The sequence below is a fragment of the Dreissena polymorpha genome, chromosome 3, assembly GCF_020536995.1.
Source record: "Dreissena polymorpha isolate Duluth1 chromosome 3, UMN_Dpol_1.0, whole genome shotgun sequence".
NCBI classification, from domain to species: domain Eukaryota; kingdom Metazoa; phylum Mollusca; class Bivalvia; order Myida; family Dreissenidae; genus Dreissena; species Dreissena polymorpha.
The window spans coordinates 59670027-59692134 of NC_068357.1; the positions used below are offsets into that span (position 1 = coordinate 59670027).

At 34.9% G+C, this 22108-nt stretch overlaps 2 long non-coding RNA genes across 2 annotated transcripts; one reads left to right on the forward strand and one right to left on the reverse strand.

Moving 5' to 3' along the window:
* Nucleotides 1-14837: 14837 nt before the first annotated feature.
* LOC127874366 (uncharacterized) lies at nt 14838-17169 on the forward strand. Its single transcript, XR_008046844.1, has 3 exons — nt 14838-14940; nt 15924-16061; nt 16615-17169. It is a non-coding gene; the product is annotated as an uncharacterized LOC127874366 (long non-coding RNA).
* Nucleotides 17170-17595: 426 nt separating this feature from the next.
* On the reverse strand, nt 17596-20738 carry LOC127874365 (uncharacterized). Its single transcript, XR_008046843.1, has 3 exons — nt 20651-20738; nt 19696-19842; nt 17596-19160 (listed from the first exon to the last, which is right to left on the reverse strand). It is a non-coding gene; the product is annotated as an uncharacterized LOC127874365 (long non-coding RNA).
* Nucleotides 20739-22108: the final 1370 nt, after the last annotated feature.

A 22108-nucleotide genomic window follows, 5' to 3' on the forward strand; every position in this document is an offset into this window, starting at 1 on the left:
TTTCAAAGCCGAACCGGATAAACTTTCATCATCTCGGTACTCACCATGTATTCTCTATTCCCTATGCAGTTTGCCAAGATGCAGACCTAGCATGTGAGATGATATGGGGTAATATTGCCAACAAGACTGGCTCGATCCATATTCGGAATTTGTAAAGATATCATTAGAACAATGTTCTGTGCATGTTTCACTAAAACTGATTTCACTATAGGCAGAAAAGGAAATCTGACTTGCATCCTGGTGGCCATTTTTCTCAATGGACCAGAATCATTTACGAACATGTTTGAAATTTCATAAGAAAATATATTCTGAACACGTTTCATAAAGATATATGACTTATCATATGACTTTCACTTTCACAAGGTTTAACTAAAGACATAAGAAACCAGAAATATCTTTGAAAAAGAGATACGGCGTTGATTGTTTGGAGTTGGTGAAAGGTAAAGAGTTCAATGAATGAGATCAAAGATGGCGAATGTCTTTTTGTTTACATTTCTTAGCTGCATCACACTCAGTGCGGGATGTTACGCGGAGTTTCCGCGGCTTTTTTTACATTATTACATATTGCTGGTCATTAACCTAACGATACAACACAGAAAACCAAAAGAAGAATGGAAGTGAAATTAAAACATGTGAGTCAACCGGCCACACGCGAAGTATCCATACATATTTTAAATATTTATACACGCGTTCTTCGAACAAACCTGTTTTAGTGGTTTGTCGGGCATTGCTATTTGATTCGATTATTAACAGTATCGAGAATCATCGTGCTTGCTTAATACATTAGTCAATATGGTGGAATAATTCTTGTTAAATTAATCAAAAGTAATATTTATCATGGTATTGTTGAAAACACATTAAGAATCTATTATTAACATACCATAATTATATCGCTGAATACCTTCATTTAACATATTTTCTGGTCTAAAGAAAATTCCAGTTCACCTAGTTCACGCGATAGCGTCTATATTATATAACGATTATTTTACTGGCCGCGAACTGACTCTGATAATTGCGGGTTGGAATGCAATGCATTAAAGTAAGGCCACGCTTCCACTGCTGGAACGACGGCTTGTTTAAAATTTCATACTTTTACATGTTCAATATCGAAAACAATTTAAAATGGTTAGGCCAAAACGAATATCAGGATAGGAAAAAACGATACTTTTATGAACTTAAATATACTAGTACAAAGACAGCAATATGGAAGTCATTACTAAATATGAGAACATAGCCTTTAAGTACAAACGCTCTGGCGCTGGCAATCTTCTGAAAATAAAAAGGTGTACGCACAAACTGTATTGATGTCAAGAGTTGAGTGTAAAACTATTCTATCTTTCAAGCCTTTTCATAAGAGATAAAATTGTTTCATGGTGAACACGCAGCAAAACAGTGTTACAAAGACGCGGTCATGTTTCCAATGTTCTGGTGGTATGCTCAAATCAGCCAATGAAATAAATGAAGTGTATTCATTCGTGTCTAGCCGCGGGAATATTTATATGAATTTTACTGTAATGATTAAATGTCACCTAAGGTCAAAAGTGACGTTAAACAGCTACGCCGAAAAATAACCCGGCCCCCTAGCGGACATGTTTTTCAATGGACACCAGTGACTTTAAAACTCGGTTGAGACATAATTGCGACAAATGTGCTGACCACGTCTCATAAAGACTGGGCAATAACTTTGTGATCTAGGTAAATGTTTGGGATTCGGCATTTTATTCACCTATTTTTTATCTATTTTTTACATACTGTTAGACCATTAAATTTCGTGTGGTACAAATTTTCGTGGATTTTGTTGGTCCGCTGAAACACGAATTAAAGTACCAACGATTATACATTTTAAATCCGAAATCGGTCATTTCCGAATGTAATTTCCCACATTTCTTTTGTTGTCGGTTATACGTGATATTTGTTTTTTACAGAGCATATTTTGCTTAGAAGCCTTAGCTACGGTCAGAACCGCAACTCACCATGCAAGGAGCGATTACCGCTGCCTGTCTGCACTGCACATTTTATATATCACCTTGTAAGACGATATTGACCAGTCTAGTGTTTATCATTGAAATCTGTACATATTGGCTGCTTTCGGGGAAAACGGGGCTTAATGCATGTCAAATAAGATTAGCCTGTGCACACTGCTTAGCCTGTGCAATGCGCATGAGCTAATCAAGAACGACAACAGCGAACAACTTCAGTACCTTCAGCGCTTTGATTTGTAACAGTTACTTCGCTTCAGTAGGTCACATTACACTAAATTGACTAATTAAAATATTTCCGAATTGAAAATGTTATTGTTATTTTCCACCCATTTGACGTAAACTCTATATGTTTGAACTAGATAATGCTAGTTAATACAATATGTTGTTTTCTTGATAAGTGTTTGGGAAATATATTTTTTTTAATTAATCACGGTATTTAAACTGTATATCAACGATTGTCCTCTTTTACGTGACGTCGTCAAATTAACACTAAATCAACAATTAATTTACAACAATACAAAACAGCACTTAAATTACACAAAATCATACACCACGAGTACGGACATGAAAAAACACGATTTATCCATAAACAAAAGTGTCAGTTAATTTTTCTTGACAAATGTAAATCTTGCAAAACATTCACAAACACGTGCTAACAACAAATAATGTTGAACAAAAGGATGCACACTTCATGGCAATATTCTTCCTCTCAGGAAGTGTTTTTTACCTTGTATAACACATGCCGTTTAAAGGTGCCCCCCCCCCCCCCACCCATGGTGGTAAATTTCTCAGAGTTACAACAAGAAAATTCATTACGAGATATGTGCATGTTTGTTTTGTAGTCCAATCAAGCTTTAAGTAAACACTACCATGTGAATTAACATTGATAAACATAAATAATTTGTGATGTTTCTAACCCAGCAGATGAACAAGGTTTCCCATTAAAGTTACAGTAAATAAAAATGAGCATAATCAAATATTTCTTGCATTAAAATCTTCCTTTTCATGGGGACAAAAATCCATTCTTTATCCCAAAAAGAAACATGCCACACTTTAAAAGGCAACAGGCCGCTTACCCTGGAAGTGAAAAAACACATGGCATTACTTATGAACTTCATATTTTGATGATAATGCAACGAAGATGCATTTAACATTTCAGCTTTGTCAGTGTATTAATTTTGTGTGTGTTTTTATTTAAATATTGTAATAAAGAATATAATAACAAAAGAGTCATAATGGCATTGACACTCCCAAAGTTAAAACGTACACAAACTGGTGACCTATTTTTTACTGTAAAGGAGAATATCAGAATAGTTTTAATTCATTTTAATAAATAAATACTTACCGGTAGTTTCTTTAAATATACATCCTTACCGAAAATAATTACATGCATTGATTTTATAGCATTTAATAGACTTAATAATACCAGTTTTATAATATCATGACAGAGGCCACTTGTCTTTAAGTTTATTTGAAGTTTGACTATTGTTTTAATAGGTGTATGTTGCACACGTTAAATATTTGGTACAATCATTAAATTTGTACCTAAGTAGGTACATAAGAGAGTATGACTGACAAGAAAAATAACACTGTAATGTTTTTAAAGCTTGTGGAAACATGTTTACGTCAAAATGTTAGATATGTAACAGATACCAAAAAACTATATAAAAAAATTATATATTTTTCAAACGATAGTATTTGATATGTGAACAATTAAGCTGAATACGCTTCGTTATTTTTATTTTTTTTAAATTTTATTTCAGGTTTGTTTCGTGTTGCAACGCGAAACGATTGAATGATTTTAGTAGGGGAAAATAACCCCGATTTTGTTACCGGTTTTACACTACCCTGATATTTCACATATCTATACCTAACACCTTACTCGATCTTTTTAAGATGGGAGCAGCACTGTCCGATAAGTATTTGTTTCGGAATACGAGTTTCCATGGCTGCACGTTTGAAAATGGAGGGCACTATTTAAAATCAACGTCAGTCTGGTCGCATGTGTGATTTTGATGTAATTTAATATACCATATTTATGAGGGATAAGTAAAATGTATTTTAAATAATATTGTTTTCCATTTTGTCCTCCTATAAGGGATACCATGGCAACCAAATTCGCATTTCTACCTATTTTTCACTTTTTATGGAATACATATAATTTTAATCCTTCTTTCTAAACAATAGATGATTATCTGGTCTTAATCTTTGCTTAATAAATAACTCAACAATTATGTCAATAAATTGGAACACACATTTGTTTGCTACGGTTAACAGAATATCCATAAATAAAGCCAACATTTGGTAACTATGCCATATAATTTACTCACGTATCAGTGGTTAGAGAATCAAATTTTCCAATAATTGCTAATAGTTTTGAGTGTACTCACTACAAAGTATTTGGAGAGTATACTGTCGTTGTCGTTATAATTTGTGACACTACGAGGATTGCTTATATAAAGTGTAAAATACATCACTAAATGCATGTACATGGATGACCGAGTGGTCTAAGTGTTAGACTTTTATGCCAGGGGTCAGTGGTTCGAGCCCAGTTGAGGGTTACCTTTTTTCTTTTTTTAATTTTATTCTTGTTTTTACTGTAGCTTTTTAAATCCAATATTTACATTTACCAATATAAAGCATTTACAACTTAAATACATGCCAGAATCTGTGAAAAGGCCCCTTTAAGGACAATCAACCGTAGTTAGGCAATACCATATGGAGTTGAGCGAAAATGGCAATGAAGAAGCTCAACTTTTAAACTCAGAGATGCCAAATGATGAAATACCGCAAAGCATATGCAAAATTAAATGTAATTAGTCCCCGGCTTTGGATCTGAATTTTATAAAATCCCTGTCGATAATATAAAACTGACACTTTTACTCGTATTCATTCAGATTTTAAATCCTGGGAAAAGTCCAAATATTTTGTGAGATAGTATTATCGTTTCAGTACGTAAGTCTGGCACCAAAGATGACCCTTTCAGCTTCAGAGGTAGATCATAAATTAATGTCATGTACCTTGTATGTAAAAGATCATACAAAAGGGCTGATAATACATGTACACTCACACAATGAAACATACCGAGCTGGATTTGACAACAGATATCCAACGAAGGACAATGTATTACATTTTAAAAGCATGGTATAAATGTATATAGGTAGATATAAGGTTTAAACCTGGATTTTCAAAAGGCCTTTGACAGTCTTAATGTCGACAAACCATTGACATGTATGTTTAAAGTGGTGTAAGAGAAAATGTATTTCAAAAGGTATTCAAATTACACGCATGCCTATTGAAATCATTGTATTCAGAAGCAGCGATCCGCTTCGTTCATACGAGCATTGACTTTATAATAATAATAACCCTTTGCATGGAGGGAATTAATATAATCATAAAGAATTGGCTTTATAATAATTATAATAAACCTTAGCATGGAGGGGCGCTTAAGAAAAATTCGCAGCTCAGACAAAAATATGAGGGGGGGGGGGGGCTAAACAAGAAGTCGCAACTAAAGCCAAAACATCAATATTTGTTATTAAATAATATATGATAATACATGTGCGGTGTATTTTTTATTTACTTTATATGTTTCATCGTTTTATTCCATGGTCAAACGTATTCTGGCTTATGGATCAATAATGTTCGGTATAATATTCAGATACAATGGAACAAGCCAAAATACAACTATGCAAATATTTTCTTGGTGTAAATAACTTTATTAATGACGATGTTGTATAGGAAGAATGTTGTAAACGACCTCTACGTAAAGAACATCATGCAAAGTGAAAATAATATTTCTGTAAGTTAATTTGTATGACAAGATGATTTCGGAGGGAATATTTGGGGTGCGGAGTCGTTTGGCCCAGTCAAGAAAAAGCACATGAATAATTGTTGTTTTATCTCATTGTAACAAACATTGATTGATTGTAAAAGCTACAAACAGTTAAAATTTATGTTAACATTAGAGAAATATTTATCGGTTCAAATGCAATTTTAAAATCGAAAGTCGTTTGCTAAAATCCGTAGTTCTAGTCATAAAATAGTCATTGAAACTAATTCGAAGAAAATCAAATTGCACATAGTGTAAAGTTCCATGCAATTAGTACTTTTAATTAGTACTGTTTTGTAGATGACCCCCATTCTTTTTTTAATGTCCAAAATGTAGCAAAGAAAGGCAGATATGTATATTTTGTCATGGACTAATTGTGATTACGATTTTATTTTCAACAGTTCTGCAATTTTATACAAACTTCCGAGATAAAAAGTGAGAGAAAAAATATGAATAAAAAACCGACAATGAACGCGGTATCCTCAGAGCTATACATGAGCATTATGTACGTTAGTTCAGTTTCAGAGTGTGTTCATATATTACTTAATTTTGATTGTAATCTATATTTACATTTTACACAAACACTTATTTGGCTCTGCAGAGTTTACGTAGTAGAAAAGAATATACTATGTATTTTTGTACATAAATCGATTATTGATTAGACTTATCAATTTAACAGCAGTTAAACCTTTTAACAGCACATATGTAATGTTCTTTGAACATTTTTAACCATATCAGTCTGTGGATAGTTTAAAGTGCTTGATATTTAACTGATTGATATTGGTAATCGATATGGGGACTTGTAACAACTACAGTATGACAGAATATACAGTCACATAATCGAATCTCACCTTACATAGGTTACACAGACTGAATTTCAATTTTAAAAAGTTAACAACGATAGAAGATATCAATAGCGATACAAATGGCTTCCAATATGGAGAGTTCAATAAATAGATTATCAGACTATTTCTTTGACTTTTCTTGTTTCACATGTCAAGGAAATGGCAGAAATACAGAGGCTGAAGTTTACTGTGAGGTTTGCTCTACATGTTTTTGTGGCAAATGCGTGAAGCGTCATAACTATCTTTACAACAAGCATACACCTTTGGACAAGAAAAACGTCAGCAAATGGCCTGAAGCTAATGTTGGAGAACTAGAGCAATGTAAGGAGCACAAGAAAGAAAAACTGAGCAATTTCTGTGAGGACCACAATCAGCTGATATGTAAAGTATGTCACGGCAAAAATCATGAGTAAGTACATGTGCACTCTTTATCACTATATTTTTGCATATCTAAACAAACTCTTGACCATCCTTCACATTTCTTTCAGTGTTGAACAAAGTACACAAGTGGGTCCTTTGAGACCAAGGTCACTCCCCTGATACATGTACTCTAAACTTATTTCAACTATGAAACTTAACTTTGAATTGTAATAGAAATCTAAAGAAACGTTAATAAAACAAGTGTGCCAAAACGCCCTTTGGTCTTTTGCTTCAATCAATGCACCGTCGTTAAGAAAACAATGTAACACTTGCCGTATGTTGGCACTTTAACATAAACTTTAAAAGTTGAACATATACGAAATCACAGCAAAGGATATTTGAGAGACAAATATGTTCTCAACTCAGCCGTTCAAAAAGTCGTCATAAAAGTTTAATTATTGTTGCATTGACCTACTACTGGTTGATCTGAAAACTTTCTTCCTTTCGTTGCTAGTAACCAACATACTAACTTGGATACTCTTTCGTAAAAGCATTCTCTTAATATTTCAATTAACATTGACCTATCATCTTTCAACGTTTGTTTGTTTTGTATCAAGCCTCATTTCCTGCCATTTTCCACCCTAGCTCTACCTAATAAATGCAGTTTCAGTTACAAGCGTAAGTATGACGTGCAAGTATTACTCGTTAACCAGCCATCCAATGAAAGTCTTGAAACCATGACATCCAAAGACCAACAAACTCAACTTCCTAATTGTGGGAAATTTTAAAAATCAAATTAGATAATTGCATATATAATGCTTATACTACATATACGTGCATACAGATCATAAATATATTTTACAGAATATTGATAAACACACCATCCCTCCCTCCACCATCTCTCCCTCTCTCTCTATCTATCTCTCTACCTGTAAATCTCAAATTCAATTTGCATAACTCTTTCCTCCCAAGTAACCAGCGTAGCAAAGCGGTCCTCAAGATATTATGTGGAAACAAAGTTGCATTTTAAGGCAAAGCTTTTTCAAAATGTGCGAAATGTGTCATTTGGTCACCCTACTTAACCTGCATACCAATGGATATGATTTAAGGTTAAAGCGTTCTCAAGCAATCAGGAACCAATTTCTTGATAACAGTTCATGTTGTTTCGACTAGAAATGCAAGAGGTTACAAAAATCATTAACCGGTTAACCTTTTGCCGTACCCGGTTAGTAACACGTTAACCGAAACACCTTAAGAAGATAAAATGTTCAAGTATACGTAAACAATGCCATACCGCTCGTACCTTTACTCTCTATACAAACGAAAGTAATTTGAGATCGCTTGCGTTGATAACATGCCTTTTTCTTAGTAAAATGTATTGTACCATTTATTTTAATAATTTTGTAAGTGTTTGCTACATATTGTTTTATTTTTTCCTGCGTAAAAGAATATGACAAAATATCAAAATAAGCCATACAAAGTCTCAACTGAATTTAATCGCGAGTTCGATAAACGTGTCAATTGGGTCTTCGCTAATAGCCCTACTCCCCGCAGTTCGCTTGTTAAATTTTCGCGAGTTAAACAAAACAACAAGTGCCAAATATGAAACCGTACCCCCTGTTTGTTACCACAAAGATACTTATTTATTGCTGTATTGCCTTGTTTGTTGACACGCTATTTACTACCGTAGATGGTGCGGCATGTTTACCTTTTTCCGAAAATGTAACCGGTTAACTGGTCGTTTCGGTAGGTTAACCGGTTAACCGGTTAATCTCTTTCATCCCTAGTATAAATGTTAAATATTTATTTTGTATGCTCAATTAACATTCTTCAGTTTAACAAATAACAGCAATATTTGTTTCAAAAGACATTGCATGTGACATAATAATGTAATTACAAAAACATTCTTCAACTAAATATATTACCAATGCTTGTAAAAGCACGTACATTAAGTAAATTGTGTTTGTTTTAACAGGACATGCAGAAACGTTATACATATAGCTGCAAAATGGAAAGACCTCAGTCAAAATGGAGACTTTAAGAAGTTGTCCGAAAAAATTGATACACAACTGCAGAGGTTGATAGCAAAAAGAGAAGACTTTGAGAAAAACCTGAAGTCTCTTGATAAATCTTATACAAAAAATCTGAAAAAAATCAATGCTTTATGGAAAAAAATTAATTCTTCTTTGGATAAACTGGAGAAGAAAACTAAGTGTGATTTGGACAAATTGCAGTCCACCATGAGGACATCTATTAAAACTGACATCGAAAACTGCACTGAGTCTATCGAAAATATAACACGCTTGAAAGACCAATTGTTTAGACAAAAGGACAAGACTGAAGCAGTCAGTTTTATCAAGTACATAGAATGCCGTGACCAGTCCCTCAAGATAAAAGCATTTTTAAAAGACATAAAAACAAAAAACGAGACGATACTTACTTATAAACGTAAGGCAGCCATCCAACAAACTCTGTCTATACTCTCAAGCTTGGGAAAAGTTAAACAATCACCAACAGCTGAGAGCACAACGCTTGCAGCTCGCAACACAGTATTAAGCTTACAACAGCAACCAAGTGATCTTAACCAAGCAATCAGAGTAAAGAGTATTAAGACGTCACAAACAGCTGAAAGCACAACGCAGAAAGCAGGAACAAGCCAAGAAAAGCCTACAGCTTGCAACACAGTATTCAGCTTACAACAGCATCGAAGTGATCCGAACCAAGCAATCAGAGTAAATAGTAGTAAGACGTCACAAACAGCTAAAAGCACAACGCAGAAAACAGTAACAAGCCGAGAAAATCCTACAGCTTGCAACACAGTATTCAGCTTAGAACACCAACAAAGTGATCCAAACCAAGCAATCAAAGTAAAGAGTAGTAAGAGGTATAGAGTGAATGATAATGTGAATGATTGTAAAAAATGCACAATATCTGGTATCTGTGAGACAGCGTGTGGACAACTGCTCATCACAGATTGGAAGAACAATAATGTGATGCTTCTGGATAAGACCTACGCGGTGGTGTCAACTTTTGACTTGCCTGACGGACCACGATCTGTGTGCAGTATTGACTCCAGTTTGGTGGCTGTTACGATGTTTAACACTGAGGTCCATTTCATCAAAGTGACAAATGGTCGGTTGACAAAGGACGAGACACTGGTGTTAAAACATGCCTGTGTGTGTATTGCCCATCGCCGCGGTAACCTATACATTACAGATAGTACAGCTCTGCATCGCTTTACTCTGGAGAAAAAACTGTCGAAAAAATTGTATACACATAAACCAGGTTCAGGTATAACTATCACTAATCCAAATTTCCAAACTTTCAAAAAACATGTTTTACACCCGTTAAAATCAAGATGTAGAAAGACTTATATACATGTACCAGAAATTTTATCAGACATATAGGATCTGGCACGAGTTGTCATATCATACCATATTTTATTAAACTCGTCCAGGAAATTCGTTAGTAAGCTCGCCTGTGTGATATGACAACGAGTGTCAGATCTTTTTATCACATGCTTTAAAATGAGCAAATTAAATAAATATTTACGCAAACATAATGATAAATCCCGAATGTTGTTTACATTTCATGACGTCATTTGACGTTGCAACGTTATTTCAGCAAAATAACAAAATGCGATTGGTCAATAAACGAAAACTAAGCCAATGAAAACGCTTAAAAATGTTGTATTACACATGTGTAATAAAAAAAAATATGTAATGGTTTTTTACATGGGAAACAGGGTATAGCATGTGATAAAATATATTATGACATTTAGCAATTCCACTTATACAGATTAATTTCACATCAAAACAGAATGTATATTTTCATATTAAGTTAAAAATTATAAATAGAGGTTAGAAAATGATGTTTTTGAAAAACATTCTAAAACATAAACGTTTAACCAGAAACAACCACACTGTTTCACATATAAAATGCAGCTGGTCTTTGTAGTTCCATATCAAGAACATACGACTAATCATTTGATATTTATTGACATTTTGTTGCCATATATAAACAATAACTCAAAACCATGGTCTTTCATACCACAGTCACCACCTGTGCAGTGAGTCCAGATGAAGACAGGATATATATGGCAAGTAACAATCCTACAGAGCTGGTCACACTTCGCAGTGATGGAAAAGTGACTTGTTTTACCTGTCCTAGAATGGAGTGGGAGGATGACCCCCTTTACTTTCCTGGTCTCCATGTGACAGACTCAGGACATGTTCTGGTATGTGGAATGAAGTCCAACATAATCCTCAAGTTAGACAAAAATGGGAGTGAGATACTAGCCGAGGTAGTCAAAGTTAGTGATAATGTGAATTACCCCATGTCTGTCTATTACAGTGAGCTTACAGGCTCACTCATTGTGGGAATGAAGGATAATAATTACATTAAAGTGTTTGACTTGCAGCCTCTGTCGGAAAAGGACAACGTGGTATCCGGACATGTGTTATAAAGACAATTCAACAAAATTGCAAACGCAATCACATGTTATCTTCTTGTGTTATAAAGACAATTCAAAAAAATTGCAAACGCAATCACAAGTTATCTTCTCAAAACTTGTCAACAATTTAAACTTTTTTTATGACATTTTTGGCTTCATTCTTTTCCAGAAAAAAAAACTGTTTTAAATTAAGCCTTTAATATAAATAACATTTTATTTTAAACTTAATTAATCGTATCTTGGGCAATGGGGTGTGCTATTGATAATTATATTGAAATGTAAATATTTAAGTGATGAACAACATGTATATTAACATTTAATTGTTTTAAATGTGTATAAGTCTTCAAAAAACACGGTTAAAAGTTGGCAAAATAGGAAATTTAAGCATGTGCCGCAACGGCCCGCGATGGGTTTAGCGAGAAGCCCGGGTGGGGCCCTAGAGCCGGAAGCGCCGGAGACTTTGGAAAAATAACATTTAAAAGACCAGCCTAAAATAAATCTAAAAAAATATATGTATATTTTTATTACAATAAATTTTAATAGTTTGTTCGTTTCTCCATGCAGCTTTAAGCGTGAACCTAAGTAAATATAGTATTTAAAACAATTTTATTCACAAAGCATTTGTACGCCATAAACCATACACCGATTTTCCAATTTTAGTCGAACCGATGCGATTTTCCCATTTCAAAGGACCCATTCCCCATTACCAAAATGATAAAAAAAAAAAACACTGCTTGTGTAATTTGGGTTATTTTTGTGTCCTTTTGAATGCATGCAGTTTTTATAATGGCGACAGCATCTTTATTTTCGATGTTCATATGGGATATGTCTTTTGCAATTATGTCCCCCACATAATAAAGGGCACACTGAATGTGGCCAGAAGAGAGCAGCACAGTTTGGACACAACTGGATACTTCAGATAGCCAAAACTGTTCATTTTATCTGACAAAGTCAGTGATATTTTTCTTTTAATTTGTCAAGAAGAGCTTGACCACACTGAAAACATCCTGTTCCATGTGAATAATATCAGTTTATTGATAAGCCTGTTAAAAAATGTATAATATTATTCTATGTTGACTTTAATGTGTAATGTAATTGGTTTTGTTTCATGTATTAAAGGTAATACTTCCAAACATTGACTTACCTGGTTAGTTTTAGCAAGTTCAAACAAAGTCAACATTGCGTGTCTGTGTGCTTTGTCGGTACAATGGGTAGGGGGTGGGGAGGATACATGGCATTAAAAATCGAAAATGATTAACAACTACATGAGGGATGGTAAATTGAGTAAGTTGAGATATTTTGTATAGAAAGTTGGTACATAGCATTTTTGAAAACTATTTCAGCCACAAAACTGAATCGGTAATGTTTTCAGGACAGCTTGTCCGGGCTGAAACTTTGTTATTCGTCAGGCAATTAAATAACAACTTACCTCAAATGACTTAATTTTACTTTTCTAGTATTCTTATAATAACCAAATGTTGTATACTACCAAATTTACTATAGTTGTCTTACAGTTTCAAATGTATAGGTGTCTTTGTTCAAATGTTTAACTCCTTGCTATCTTAATTGTATTTGGTATACCAGAATATTGTCATTACGTTTTTGTTGTCTCCATACTGCCTGAAATATTTTCATGGGCATTATGATTTGAGCACAATGAAGGATCAAAGTACTGACAGTACTGGTGTGACGATGCTTTTGAAAAGTATTGATATAAAAGCATCAATATAAGTTTATCTTCATCACCACAATTGTGTTTGTTGGTAGGAAAAATAAAATTGGATACACAAATTTTGGGTACGAAAAAATTATGCGAAAAAAAAAATTGGGTACGAAAAAAAAATTCGGTACGAAAAAAATTTGGGTACCAAAAATTGGGTACGAAAAAAAAATTGTTACGAAAAGTTACGAAAAAAAAATTGGGTATGAAAAAAAATTGGGTACGAAACAATATTGGGTACGAAAAAAAAATGGGGACGAACAATTTTGGGTACGGAAAAATGGGGGTACGGGGAAGTAGCATTGTGTACACACCGGTCTTACTGACAATAACGTAGTGACGTCACCATCTATGTATAGAATGGGGAAGTAGTACCTGTGGGGAACTTGACTCACAATCGCACATTCTCGGCCCTTTCCGTCAAATATCGGATAAGTACCTCGAAGGCAATAGTATGAATACACATTTTGAAAGCGGTAATGCGGTCCTACATACGCGCGTCAAAATGTAGGCGAATTATGTGAACAAACCGGTAGCCTGTAAGGAATGTTTGAATCAACGAAGAAAATCGTGTATTGATGTAAGTTTTTTGAAGACATGTGCAGAAAATATATTAAATACGCAATGGCGATATTTTTCTCAGCCACATAATTGTTAATAGTTTGATAACACAAAATGAAATTGAAAGTAGAACTGTCAAAAATGACAACCTGTCAACATGTTGTTTTTGCTGGCACGATAGGGCGATTACACTGAATGTGTTCACATTTTTACCATAGGCTTTGTCAATGACCCCTATAGTATGGGTGGGTTTGTTATTATTTATTGGTATCATGTAACTGCATGATTATGTATATGTTTTCAACACAGGTGGAAGTAACGTACCCTGAATAGTATATTCAAATAATTATATAAAATCATGTTTAATGAGAGAAAAAATGAAAAAAATGAAAAAAAAAATCCCCACCCTCTGATATTAAAATCATAACAATGTCATTAACCAGAATTTTCATACGCCTTTCTTCGCGGGCCGCAAAAATGTCAAAAATAATAATAATCCAAAGCATCCCTTGGTTTTCTTATGGACATTTGGACAACCTTTCAAAAAACGTTTACTTCAAAGAAATCCGTGCAGCCGTTTACTCACAGTCGGTCGATAACCACGCAATATTTCAAGCCAAACGGTCTACAAGAATAAATGTGGGACAGACGTTCACACAATATTTTTGATTTTTAATCGATAGCTCAGTTTCTAAATAGCCAAACAAGCCGATTATTGCTGTAAGAAAGTTTTGATACGAGTGTCAACATTCTCTAATGGGCGCGGCCATTGTTGTATGTTGAGGCACGAACGACAACTCTGCTAGGATAATGTTATCAATGATAATCAGCGAGGTATGCCGATTAGAAAAATTGAGCTATCTCTGGACTGGCTCGGTCTTTTACATAGGTTGCCATTGTGAAGAAGTTTTTCATGGCATGATAACTTAGACGAGCTGCTGAAGCAGCATCGTCAAAAATAGTTCCAGTTTTGTGCTGTGGAACGTTTGTCATGGAAAAATATTATTAGAATATTGAACTTGATGATATAGTGTGAGGGTTTGGTGGAGTTCATATTGAAACCAAAAGCAAATTATTTAAGTTTCTAAACACAGACATAAATTTCACCGGGGATGAACAACTTTTGTCACGTGACCACAAAAGTCAACGCAGGTTGTTGAATTACATCAGGAATCCCGCTCCGTCAGGTAATTTTCATCTTTTTATAGAGAATATGTTAAAATTTCTGGACAATACAAAGCTTATGACATGCTTCATACCTTTTCGCATATTAAGACGCATTGCACTTGTTTCGAAGCTTTGCAGTTTTTAAGAACACTTCGACACAAACTTTAGATTTTCGATGCAAACGCAGTTTGATTTTATATTTTTTTACTTTCCATTCACGAATAAATCATATTTCTAGAAAAATGAGAGCACACGATGCTTAATTTTTGATGATTTATTGTATTTGCGATATAAGTTGTTGTTGTTATATTTAATTTGGGCAGTTCTTGCTATTTCAAAAATTTACAAACGCGGGTTGGTTGAGCAAACGCAGTTTGCTGAAGCTGGATTATGGCAAACGCAGGTTGGTTAAGATTACGGAATCCGGATAGTGACATCTATATTCTTGCCCTTCTTTCATCAAGGGCGACACACGACACACGAAGCGATACACGATATTTTGCGCGACAGTCGCGGCGACGCGCGATATTTTATTATTCAAATATCGCCCATATTATCCGAATTTCGTGTAACGCGGTCTAATTTCAGACCGCGACACACGACACACGAAGCGATACTCGATATGTACTGTTCAAATCAAATCATCATCAACATCTTCATCATCATCATCTCCATCTTCATCGCCATTATCATCATAAAATAAATCGCGATTCGGAGCGGAGTATTGTAAAATGAAGATCTCAAAAGAATTGAAAAATAATTTGTCGGAATGTTATTTTTCTCATGCTGTTTTGTTAGTTGTCCAAATATATTTAATATTAAATATTATCTTAATATTAAGATTTGGTAGTTAAAGAATGCAATTTGAATGAACACAATTGTATGCATATGTTTTGCTCAGCTGTGAAGATTGAGGGAACAATTTATAGAAGAACTGTGAGAATCATCTCTACAGTGTTGCTACTGTTCCGCAATTAATCTAAATCAAATTTTATGATTTCAGGAAGTTTTTTTACCGTACTAGTCGCTCCCATGTGTATGGCTTGACTGGATCAACTGAGAGCAGCACTGCACAGCCGACCAACAGTGACGGATGCAATACGCAACAGCAGAATGACATCATTCGAAAAATAAGATTAAAGTAAGCCAAGATCCTGTGATTTAAAATTATTTAAAAACGTTTTAGGTTTAGAGATGTCTACAACAAAAGTCTTTTTAAAATGAATCATTATTTAATTGCCAGGAGACAGTCAACATTTATTTTATTTTAAAGGTATGCTTTGTACACTGAGGCACGTGCTCAGAAAATGCATTGTAATGAAGAGGATTATATGTGTCTAATGCAGATGTTTCCTAAAATGTGAAATTCGTTATATAAACTTATCAATACGTAATATTCAACAGGATTAATTTGCATCTGTCGTCAAAAAGGTTAATTGCCAAGTTGAAGAAGATCAATTTCATGTATTCACTAAGAGTCTAGGACACGGGTTCGAACCGTCGACGAGTACAGGGGTCATAATTGCCTGAAAATGATACTCAGTACTGTTAATAATTCATGATTCGACATAAAATGTGATTACATTTTATTGTCTTTGCTTCGGATGATGTCAAGCTGAAAAACTCGCTCTCAGTAAATAAGATGGTAAATGTTGTAAAATAAATAGTTTTCGATAACAAATATCATGTTTCAGGGACCACGAATTTGACATTCCAAAACGGAAGGAACCTAAACTAAAATTTGACACCGTGTCAACAAGCAGAAACGCTCTCCAGAAGGGAACGTTGGGTGTCCGATGGGAGAGGGCAAGACGAAATGACAGCAAAATGCTTCTAACATCAAAAATGGGAATTGACATTGACCCGTAAAAGGAAATCATAATATCATACGACAGTTTGTAGTTCTTTAAAAGACAGCTGTCATTTTTGATATTCGTTAACCAACGTTACCTATATTGATTCCGTGTAATGCTACTGAATTTGATTTTGTGTTGCTCTTTCTATGTTTATGCATTGAGGAGCTACCAATATTGGGGCCGTATAATATGCTGCCTATATTGACGCTGTGGGATGCTTCATTTAACGAGGCCTACCGGTATATTCAACCTTTTTGGGGGATTTGAAACAACAACAGACATATTGGATCTAACTTTATTTTGTTTGCTGTTATTTGTTTCAAGTTTTAAAATTACAGTTTCTAAAAAATGCCATGTATCTTGTATCTTGTTAATTAAAAAAAAGGTATCTTTCTTTTAGTTGAATAATGATAAATAATGTGGACCTATAAGGAGAGAGGTATCATGAAGCAAATAAAACAATCGATTCCTCTTATTCTGCAAGACATAGTTTTCATTTTAGGTGTATACCATTATCTTTTGATCCGAAACTTTAAATATAATAATAACTATTGACCTTTACATGGGCGCCTTGCAAATCACTAGTGTCTTCATATTGGTCATACAATATAATGTCTTTATGTGTAACGTGAGAATCCTGACAATCTTACAATATGATTGTTGGAGATAATACTTAAAATAAAGCTGAAGGCATACTACATCCATGACAAAGTACACTTCACCGAGATAAGTCTAACTATACTGTGAAAAACATTGAAAAACCCAGCGGTTGAACGCAAACAAGATCAGTGTCTTTAACAACAAAACGAACCAAACATATGCAGATTAATTGTTTTATTGCTGCAAAGAATATCCCGTATCGCAATAATAGCTTATACGCAAAACATTAAACTGGCCTATGTGCAACTTGAGAAGGAATTACAGATTTACATGTAATTGTTGACAATTCGCACAATGATTCCAATGAGACAAAAAGCTAACTCACCAAAAATATATTTTAATCATATTGATTCGAAATAGATAAACAAAAATCGCAGATTACAAATGAGTCTCGCTCTGTGAAAAGGGGGTTTAATGCATGTGCGTAAGGTGTCGTCACATATTAGCCTGTGCATTCCGTACAGGCTAATTAGGGACAAACCTTTCCGATAAACTCGATTTTTGCTCAGAAGAGACTTTCTTTTAACAAAACATATCATAAAAGCGGAAAGTGCCGTCCCTGATTAGCCTATGTGGACTGCACTTTACGCACATGCATTAAACCCCCTTTTCACAGAGCGCGGCTCAAATGTATATTCCAGCGGATATGGTGAGATCAACAATAATCACAGATAATCAACATAAATTACAATGATTTTGAAAAGATCAACAATAATCACAGATAATCAACATTAATTACAATGATTTTGAAAAGATCAACAATAATCACAGATAATCAACATAGATTACAATGATTTTGAAAAGATCAACAATAATCACAGATAATCAACATAAATTACAATGATTTCGAAAAGATCAACAATAATCACAGATAATCAACATAAATTACAATGATTTTGAAAAGATCAACAATAATCACTGGTTATATAAATCACAATTAATCGGTTGAGATCAACAATAATCACAGATAATCAACATAAATCACAATGATTTTGATAAGATCAACAATAATCACAGATAATATAAATCACTATTAATAGGTTAAGATAAAAAATTCACAGATAATCAACATAAATTACAATTATTTTGATAAGATCAACAATAATCACAGATAATCAATATAAATCACAATTCATGGGCTGAGATCAACAGTAATCACAGATGAGCAATAATGAACACAATAATTTGTATGAGATCAACCATTATCATAATCATTTTAAATTAGAATGATAAATATTACAACAATAATCTTATTAAAAACAGGAATATCAAACAAAACAACACAAGATAAACGATATGTAACACAATGTTTAAGACGCAAAAACACGCGTAATACTATATATTATTGTATGACAGTCTGTATTTTCAATAATTAAGAAAATAACCACGGCACATTGGTAAGAATTAAAAATAATTCTTGGTCTTATCATCGTCATGCAACAGATGACTAGGCCCGGTGCTTTGCAGATCTGTGCTTTGATAGACTACTGCGGTGCCTGTACCTCTTTTCACACATATCACAAGCAAAGTTTTTCTCTCCATTGTGGGTGGCAAGGTGGGCCTGAAGGTCAATTTTCTCCCGGAGCGTTGCATTGCAAATTGAGCAGGTAAATTGCTTTGCAGCAACCTCCCTCCGGACGTGACGATTCAGGTCATCTTTGGTTGAAAACTTTTTGCCGCATTGTTCACAGGGGAACGGCTTTTCAACACCATGAATGCTGCATCTATATAACAAAAACAAATGGAACTGTTGAATTATTATTCAATACAGAAAAATACACACAGAATATTATCCATAACAATGTGGAACTTAACAAAATGATGGTCGTCAGAAGCGCTCCAGATAAGGCGCGTTAACGCGTATTTACGCATTTCAAAATCCAAAATACGCATTAAATAATATGTTTAAGGGTCCAATTACATACGTGAAGTATCGGAACGCGTACATTCTGGATTTATACGGTGTAAATTCCAATTGTTCAGTGACAATTTGCATTGAAATTTATCTGGACAATTATGGTCGTTAAAAACTAAATACTATAATGAGCACACCAATATGCACCACACTAGTAATAATGTGTTAAGTGTTTTAAAGCCGGCTTTTTTCGAAAACACCATTCAAAACATTTTAAATAGTGCTTTGCAACTAGGTTATAAAAACATACTTTCGCTCAGAATGCAATGACCTATGTTGAATTGTATCTTGATTTTTAAACCGACAGAACCTAGCATTGTACTAAAAACAAAAAAAATACAAACCTGTGTCTGTTGAACGCCTGTTTTGTGTAAAATGTTTTTCCACAACAGGCGAATCGTCCAGTCCCTCTGTGGCGCTTATCATGAAGCTTTAACCCCCACTTCGATTTAAATGTCTTTCCACAGATTTCACACACGAGCGTCATGTTTCTGTAATGAAAGAATTACTTTTTGTTAAAATATATTTCTAAAATGTTTTTATAAAGTTTTAAAGACTACACCAAAAGAGATATGAAACGCAAGTGATTGGATGTGACACACTATCTGCTATTCTTTTCGTCACAGTTCAATAAACATGCGTGTTTACTAATGCACGGGATTTTCGTGAGTTTTGGCGCGTTTAGCGTCATTCGAGGTCCGCTTAAAGGAGGCAACGCACGTTGTGGTTCAATATACTTGTAACAGTACTTAATGTGTTGATAAGCATATTTCCGCTCTGTTTAAATGTCCTCAATTGAAGTTCCGTAGTCATATATTGTGTTGAATAGTTAATATTTTCGTATTTGTAACCATATCATATTTTAGAAGACTTTCAAAAATGTGTACAGTGTGCGTTTCATTATCCTTTGAATATTCTCGCAACCTGCGTTTGCCATTTCCTATTGCTCAAGAAATACCAACCTGCGTTTGCAAAACAAAACAAAACAAAAAAATAAGATATTTTTCAATTTGCACCGCTATTTTTGTCATGAATCTTATTAAATATATTAAAATGAAGTGTAAAATCATACTAATTCAGTCGTTAAACCAATATTGTTGAAAGAAAATCATCAACACCACATAAACAAACAGCGTTTGCAATGCATTTCAGAATTTTGTGTCGAAGTGTTCTCGGAAAGTGGAAACAGTAAAGGCAATGGAATCATTTCAAATAAAAGTTTATTTAGTATACTGTGTCATAGGCTATCACTTGTTAAAAACTGAAATTTTGATTATATGAAAAAACAACAAAACTTACCTTAATGTACAAGATTACAATCTGTTTCTGCAACCGGCGTTGACTTTTGCGGTCACGTGACAAAAGTTGTTCATCCCCGGTGATTTGTCCCAATGATACCTCGATCGAGTTCGAAACTGGGTCATGCTGGGTCAAAAACTAGGTCACTAGGTCAAAAAAAGAAAAATCTTGTGAACACTGTAGAAGTCACATTTGATGCCCAATCTTCATGTAACTTTGTCAAAATGTTTGTCATAATGATATGTTGGTTGAGTTCAAAAATGGTTCTGGTCCACTGAAAAACATGGCCACCAGGGGGCAGGGCAGTATTTCTTATATGGCTATATAGAAACCTTGTGAACACTCTAGAAGTTACAAGACTAGACGCACATGAGGACGCTCCAACCCAACCCTCAAACCATTATCTGGGACAAGACTATATGCACATGAGGATGCTCCAACCCAACCCTCAAACCATAATCTGGGACAAGACTATACACACATGAGGACGCTCCAACCCAACCCTCAAACCATAATCTGGGACAAGACTATACGCACATGAGGACGCTCCAACCCGACCCTCAAACCATAATCTGGGACAAGACTATACGCACATGAGGACGCTCCAACCCAACCCACAAACCATAATCTGGGACAAGACTATACTCACATGAGGACACTCCAACCCAACCCTCAAACCATAATCTGGGACAAGACTATACGCACATGAGGACGCTCCAACCCAACCCTCAAACCATAATCTGGGACAAGACTATACGCACATGAGGACGCTCCAACCCAACCCTCAAACCATAATCTGGGACAAGACTATACTCACATGAGGACGCTCCAACCCAACCCTCAAACCATAATCTGGGACAAGAGTGAAGACTAGACACACATGAGGACGCTCCAACCCAACCCTCAAACCATAATCTGGGACAAGACTATATGCACATGAGGATGCTCCAACCCAACCCTCAAACCATAATCTGGGACAAGACTATACGCACATGAGGACGCTCCAACCCAACCCTCAAACCATAATCTGGGACAAGACTATACGCACATGAGGACGCTCCAACCCAACCCACAAACCATAATCTGGGACAAGACTATACTCACATGAGGACACTCCAACCCAACCCTCAAACCATAATCTGGGACAAGACTATACGCACATGAGAACGCCCCAATCCAACCCTCAAACCATTATCTGGGACAAGACTATACGCACATGAGGACGCTCCAATCCAACCCTCAAACCATTATCTGGGACAAGACTATATGCACATGAGGACGCTCCAACCCAACCCTCAAACCATAATCTGGGACAAGAGTGAAGACTAGACACACATGAGGACGCTCCTACCCAACCCTCAAACCATAATCTGGGACAAGACTATACGCACATGAGGAGGCTCCAACCCAACACTCAAACCATAATCTGGGACAAGACTATACGCACATGAGGACGCT